At 32.8% G+C, this 8,418-nt stretch overlaps 1 protein-coding gene across 1 annotated transcript in view; it reads right to left on the reverse strand.

The window, feature by feature from the left end:
* The window catches only part of PDE1B (phosphodiesterase 1B), a 1,856,783-nt gene that overhangs the window by 1,322,669 nt on the left and 525,696 nt on the right, over positions 1-8,418 (reverse strand). The gene's annotated exons all lie outside the window — the stretch shown is intronic.

Below are 8,418 nucleotides of genomic sequence, written 5' to 3' on the forward strand. Positions count from 1 at the left end.
GATCTGCACCCCAGACACTGAGTTATTAGTTGTGGGGCTATACTATATGCCCCCAGAGTTCTCCCATGCAATTGTTACTGCAGTCTACATTCTATCCTCAGCCAATGCTACAGCAGTGTGTGATGTCATCCACTCGGTCTCTGTGAGACTCCTGACAAATCATCCGGATGCTCTTGTCCTCTTCTCTGGGGACTTCAACTATGTCTCCCTAAACAGAAAGCTCAGTGCTTTCTCCCAGTTTGTCAACTGCTCCACCAGGGAGCACAGTACACTGGACCTAATGTTATGTGAATGTTAAAGAAGCATATAGTTGCACAGCTATCCCACCGCTCGAGAGATCAGACCACAACCTGGTACACCTTCTCCCCCTCTATATGCCACTTGTTAAGAGGCAGGCAGCCACCATCAGGAAGGTCAGAAAGTGGACAGGGGAATCATGTTCTTTGACTTCTCACCTGCCTTAAACACCATCCAACCAGACAAACTGGGGAGTCAGCTGTCAGCAATGAATGTGGATGCTTCCTTAGTGTCTTGGATCCTGGATTATTTGACCACTAGTCCCCAATATGTGTGACTGCAGGGCTCTGTGTCTGACACAGTGCTATGTAGCACTTGAGCACCACAGAGGACAGTTTCTTCACCTTTCCTTTTCACCCTCTATACCACAGACATCACCTATAACACTGAGTGTTGTCACCTGCAAAAATTCTCAGATGAGTCAGTCATAGTAGGAAGTATCAGGCATGGAGATGAGGAGGAATACAGGAGGGTGGTGGACAGCTTTGTCAGCTGGTGTGAGATTAATGAGTTGCAGCTGAAGATTAGTAAAATGAAGGAGCTGGTAGTAGATCCAGGGAGATAACGATCTCATCCACCGATGACCCCTCTGTCAATTAGGAGACTAAAGTGGAGCTTGTTCAGGACTACAGGTATTTGGGGGTGCACGTGGACAGTAAGCTGGACTGGTTCAAAAATTCACAGGTGGCTTATAAAAAGTGTCAGAGTAGGCTGGACTTACTATGAAGTCTCGGATCCTTTGGAGTCGGTAACACTATGCTGCAGTTGTTCTATGAGACTATAGTGGCCAGTGCTATCTTTTTTGCAGTGGCATACTGGGGCAGTAGTATAAAGAAGGTTGAGGCAAACAGACTCAATAAATTGGTTAGGAAGACTAGCTCAGTAGTTGGAGAAGAACTGGGCTCCCTAGAAACCGTGGCTGAGAGAATAATGTTACCATGACTAATGTCCATCATGGACAATATTGACCACCCACTCAGAGTGGTGGCTGGACAAAGAAGTTCCTTTAGCAGGAGACTGACAAGCATAAAGTGCTCCACTAAACTTCACAGGAAATACTATAGGCTATATTTGAAACTTCTTAAAAAAGTCGTATTCAAAGTCCAAAAAATATAAAAACCAAAACGACAAAACGGCAATATAAAGAAACTTTTTAATAAAACAAAAAACAACCAGTAAGTGCTTTCATTCACATGGAACTTCTTCAGACCTCATATATTTATGTTTTGCTATTTTGGTTTTTATATTTTATAGGCTATATTTGGCCATACTTATCACGTATCTTTCTCTCACTCACATAGACTGTCCAGGAGAATTACTGGTGCTTACTTTCCAAACATGAAATTAATAATAACTTCCATGGAACATTTATTCAAGCTACAGAGTACATTGATTTCATATGTAAGCCTCTTAAACATAAAAATAAAAACAGCAATGTAGCCTCAGAACTTCTGGTCAAACAATGGGCTTTACAGCTTTTAAAAATGTTTTCATTTACTAGTTTACCAAAATGATGAGTTTGTCTGCACTAAATGATATGGAGAAACATCAGTTGTACATAAAACAACTTTCTTTAAAATAACGTCACACAATTATTAATTAAATTAATGTAACAGCATGATGCAAGTCTGATCACCCTGTGGTTAATAGGCCTGAGAATATACAGAGTCAAATGAATCAGGGATATGTGATGATAGGAATGTAGGTGAGAGCCAATAATTAAGGGTGTAGCCAGGCATACTTGTTATACTCATTACTGAGTACATTTATTTTCTGAACATCTCTTTAACATGAGTATATTCAGGTCATATTCTGCCTACAACTGTCTAAACAAATACATTTAACAACAGAAGCAATACTACTAATCTAAAAACAATATTTTTTTAAACATTTTTATTTTGTTTTCATTATAAACATACCCAAATGTACATATGACAAATACAATAAAACAATAACAAAACTATTTACAATATTTACATTCATCCATGATAAACAATCATTTTATCCATGGGAAGTTATCAGTATTTGTTCAAAACGTTTTCCAATTTTTGCCATGCTATTCTTTATGAGTAATGTTATGAGTTCTATAACAAATGGTTTGCAGTTCTTTTTTACAAACAACTTTTGCTAAATTAATAACATCTTTAAACATCAAATCTTGTTTGCTTTTCCAGTTCAAAGTAATAACTTTTCTGGCAATTGCAAGAATTGACCAGAGTAACTGAATCTGAGATTTAGGTATTACATTAGGTATAGGAACACTGAATAGGATTAGTGAGTTACAAATATGACAGTTATCAGACCATAAAGCATTTACAAAATATCTGAAGTCTTTCCAGTATTGAACAACATTTCTACAGTCAATGAACATGTGAACCCAGTTGGCCTCTAGTAATTCATCACATTTCCAACATTTACTTTCACTGTTTTTGAGTATAAGATTTATTTTATGTGGAGTATAGAAACTCCTATTCGTAAATTTTCATGTATACAATCTCCAATATAATGAAGAAGAGGTACCATGCATAAAATTCAATGACAATTTTTTTTTATTCATCAGATATTTAATCTGTATTAATCTTTACATAATAATTCCAAAAATCTGAGTCAATCTTTAAAGTGTCTTCTCTTAGTATCTTATAGATAGGTGAGGTACTTATTTTTTGATTATCTGTCTTTTCAAGACACCTTCATAGGTTCATAGGTTGGTACTAGGCTATCAGCCCTAGGGCCTATACAAGCCTAGCCATAACAATTCCCTGGCTATTTCTTCCCACAGTATTTACTTCCCACCTAATAAAAAGCTGAATCAAACTAGGTATAGATTCAGTCTCTAGGTTGATTGATACTCTCATTTTGTTTTCTATAAACTGCTGTAATGAGTGTATAAACAACTAACTGTCTTGACTATTATCAAAACTACATAAAATAGAGTTTAGTGGTTTAATATTCTTATTTTCAATACACTGATGCCGGAATATCAAGTTATTTTCCTTTAATTTTTGCAATGCATTGATGTTGAAAGAATCTAGGCAATCAGGGGAGTATGCCACAGTGAATATAAGAAATAGAAATTGCTTAATGTTGTAATTACACTCAATTATATTTTTAAAGGTATTAAATATTTCATTAATGCCATAAGAAAACTGATCAAACTTCTTATTAAATAAAGAAAATTTACATAAAAGCCAATAAATTCTGCTTATTCCATATTGTTCTTTAAATTAATTTTCTAGAGTTCTGACATCAGTTATATGAATCTCATGTATTGCTTTCCAGCCAGATATATAGGTAGGTGTGATCCAATGTAATATTACATTAATTATAACTGATTTGGAATAAAGATCTAAGCTAGGGAATGCTCTCCCATTACAGTTCCAAGCTCTAATGTGCCATTTATATGCAGTCCTAGGTTTTAAGGGGAACAATAAAATATAAGCATGGAATCTAATTTTTAAATAAGTTTTTTGGGATAGTATCAATGACTGTATATAAAACAAAATTTTAGGTAAAATTATCATTTTAATTAAAGAGAACCTATTGTCCATTGTGAAGAACATTTTATTCCATCTTTTGACACCCAAATATTCTAATACATCATTCGCCCAATTAAACAGGTGATTCTCTCTTAGGTTTTTGCTGATCTTTTTGTTAATTAGTAATGTTTTGGATTTGTTATGATTAAATTTAAAAGCCCTGAAATTCTTTCAAACTTGCTTAAGGTACTTGTAACATCATGCAAAGAACCATCAATATCACCTAACGTTAACAACATATCATCAGCAAATAATTGTATCTTAGGACAATAGTCCTTATTAATTTGAAAGCATTTCATATTTTGCTTGTTTCTGATATGTGCAGAAAAAGGTTCAATTGAAAGAGCAAACAATAATGGTGACAAAGGACAACCTTGTCTATTTCCCTTGAGGATTTCTAGTGGTGAGGATAGACATGATCAATTTTTACATAAACTTGTGCCCCACTATAAATTTTCATTAATAAGTTGACAAAATCTGAGGAGAATTCAAAAGCTCTTAGTCTTAAAACATGAATCAGCCAGAATGATACAGCCACTGAAAGAGTATTTTTGTAGATCTTTTTTAATATATGGGTTTCCTGTAAAAAAAAAATAAAATAATCTGTGCTTTATGCATTTTGATATATTTAAGCAAACCAGCTCTTTTGACATTATTGTTCAAAGCATTAATATTTAATGATAAACATGTATAAGCCATTGACTATAATGTGTATGTTATTACTAACTGAAAGGCCTTTCTTCCGTGTTGACTTGAAATCTACTGAAAACTTACTTATCATGGATGCATAACGTGTATTAAGCACTACTTTCAAAACCCCCAAACTATTTACACGTATATAAAACATAAAGTTTCTGGCTTAGTTAAAAACTTAATTAAACCATTCATTCAACACCTCTCCAATACCAAACGACACAAATTATCCATCTCTGCTTAGAATATAGTATAAAATCAATAAAGAAAAGCATTATGAAAGCAACTAAAGAAATCTGAATCCATGAAATATACATTAGAATGAAAGTGTCCAATATATCTGAAACTATATGAATATGCCACACATGATAATATCATCTCTAATAAAAAGATATGCCAGAAATACACATCAGATCAAAGTATGTATAAACATTAAAAGCTGAAGGTTAAGAAGATTGTCATTATTTCCAAGACTTTTCAAGAAACATCAGATAATTTAATCATTTTGTCAGTCATCTATCTAACATTTTGCATGTAAGGAGCTGTTGAATATATATATATATATATATATATATATATATATATATATATATATATATATATATAGTTACACAATACTATTACAACATAACTTATATTTTGCAATTATACACATATTACTCATATGTATTAATATCTAAGTGGACGTCTTTCATCAGGAAGGGGGGAGACAGAATGAGAGAGAGAGAAAAGGGAGCCTTACAACCCTCTGTTTAGTTACTAAAGGTTTAGTTATATAACATAAGTCTGATGTTAATATGCATAATCAGTTTTCTAATGCAGCTCCTAGTTCACTTGATGTAATTTAGTTACTAATGGTGTCATTGAATCTGCAGAATCTATGCATCTATAAGAGAACATAAGCATTTGCAAAGGAGTTAAGCACTTTTATCAGAACTAATTATTTACCATTTAAATTATCTAGTGAAGGATAACAGAATTTCAAGAGAAAATAATTATAAGTATAACTGTTTAACAAGTTCAAAAGACCAAATCATGTCATCACTGTTGTTTCCTCAAGCTGCAGCTTCATAAACTTGTTAAAAAGTATCTATATAGGCTTATTCACAACAAAAGTTGTCTCTAGTGACGAAAAAGCATTTTGGTGGGAAATTCAGATCTTGAAGCTTTTAGAGTTTACTTCATTTGGCTTTTCACAGTTAGGGGTTGCCACAGAGGATCACCTGTCTGCCCATGATTGGCAGTGGAGTTTTTATGGTGTTGAATTGCTAGCCCAGCACCCAACCTTCCACAGAAGGCACACACACAATCACACCTAAGGCCAGTTTAGAGTGTCCAATCCACCTAAACCATTCATTCAACATCTCTCCAATACCAAACGACACAAATTATCCATCTCTGCTTAGAATATAGTATAAAATCAATAAAGAAAAGCATTATGAAAGCAACTAAAGAAATCTGAATCCATGAAATATACATTAGAATGAAAGTGTCCAATATATCTGAAACTATATGAATATGCCACACATGATAATAGCACCTCTAATAAATACATATGCCAGAAATACACATCTGATCAAAGTATGTATAAACATTAAAAGCTGAAGGTTAAGAAGATTGTCATTATTTCCAAGACTTTTTAAGAAACATCAGATAATTTAATCATTTTGTCAGTTATCTATCTAACATTTTTCATGTAAGGAGCTGTTGAATATATATATATATATATATATATATATATATATATATATATATATATATATACACAATACTATTGCAACATAACTTATATTTTGCAATTATACACATATTACTCATATGTATTAATATCTAAGTGGAGGTCTTTCATCAGGAAGGGGGGAGACAGAATGAGAGAGAGAGAGAGAGAAAAGGGGGCCTTACAACCCTCTGTTTAGTTACTAAAGGTTTAGTTATATAACATAAGTCTGATGTTAATATGCATAATCAGTTTTCTAATGCAGCTCCTAGTTCACTTGATGTCATTTAGTTACTAATAGTGGCATTAAATCTGCAGAATATATGCATCTATAAGAGAACATAGGCATTTTCAAAGGAGTTAAACACTTTTATAAGAACTAATTATTTATCATTTAAATTATCTAGTGAAGGATAACAGAATTTCAAGAGAAAGGGATTCTAAGTACAACCATTTAGCAAGTTCAGAATGTCAAATGATGTCATCACCATTATTTCCTCAAGCTACAGCTTCATAAACTTGTTAAAACGTATCTAAATAGGTTCATGCACAACAGAAGTTCTCTCTAGTGTAGAAAAAAGAATTTTGGCGGGAAATTCAGATCTTGAAGCTTTAAGGGGGCCTTACAACCATCTGTTTAATTACTAAAGGATTAGTTATATAACATAAGTCTGATGTTAATATGCATAATCAGTTTTTTAATGCAGCTCCTAGTTCACTTGATGTAATTTAGTTACTAATGGTGTCATTGAATCTGCAGAATCTATGCATCTATAAGAGAACATAAGCATTTGCAAAGGAGTTAAGCACTTTTATCAGAACTAATTATTTACTATTTAAATTATCTAGTGAAGGATAACAGAATTTCAAGAGAAAATAGTTATAAGTATAACTATTTAACAAGTTCAAAAGACCAAATCATGTCATCACTGTTGTTTCCTCAAGCTGCAGCTTCATAAACTTGTTAAAAAGTTTCTAAATAGGCTCATGCACAACAAAAGTTGTCTTTAGTAAAGAAAAAGCATTTTGGTGGGAAATTCAGATCTTGAAGCTTTTAGAGTTTACTTCTTCTTTTGGCTTTTCGCAGTTAGGGGTCGCCACAGAGGATCACCTGTCTGCCCATGATTGGCAGTGGAGGTTTTACGGTGTTGAATTGCTAGCCCACAACCCAACCTTCCACAGAAGGCACATATACAATCACACCTAAGGCCAGTTTAGAGTGTCCAATCCACCTACAGCATGTCTTTGCAAAAAAAAAATAGTCATGTCATGAATCTGCACAATGAGAACAGTCACACAGACCACCAGTTTCCTCACAAAACATCATCATGAAAAAGTAACCCTTTCATATAAAAACAGCTATTTAGAAGTAACATCTGCCTCAAATCAGACATATTATAACATTTTAATCATTTACCCACCAGTTAACCAGGCCAGAGAGAGAGAGAGAGAAAAAAAAGGAACCTAGTATATATATATATATATATATATATATATATATATATATATATATTTCAGTAATCCAACTCTTACAATAGCGAAGAAAAATGAAATATGAAATCAAACACTTCGTAATAAAACAAGAAAAATAATATGCTGACAAATACACTATATATAAAACATATATTTAGCTATCTATAGTTATCTATAAAGCACCATTAATATACTGTATTAATGTTTCCATACATCTAAACAAAGAGTGTAAAACATCTTGCTAGAAACACTAATCAGAAACACATTGTTACCCCACCACTGACTTACTATAAAAAAATACACTTTGGTATTAAGTCAAGTTATACTATTAATGAAGAATTAGAAGACATACATCATTTGTAGTTATTTAAAAGGGAAAATTATGTAAAGTATTTATAATGGGGAAAAGAAAGAAAAAGAACATTGGTAACAAAAAGAATAAGTAGTTAAAAGAAGTAGATATAGAAAGGAAAAGAGAAAGTTAATAATAAAAATGATTCACATTACCTTACAGCATAGAGACTTTCCAGAATCAAATATATTATGATTCATAAAACAAAGCATTTAAAATTAGAATTAATTTATTAATTTGTCTTTTAGTTTCTTAGTTTTGTTTGCTCCTTCCTTTACAGACCATCCATTTTTGTTGCCTGTCTCTTCAAACTCTGGGATGACCATTCCATTTCTTCTATGTCTGACAGT

Source organism: Protopterus annectens, chromosome 9.part0, assembly GCF_019279795.1.
Source record: "Protopterus annectens isolate FY-2018-M chromosome 9.part0, PAN1.0, whole genome shotgun sequence".
NCBI lineage: Eukaryota > Metazoa > Chordata > Ceratodontiformes > Protopteridae > Protopterus > Protopterus annectens.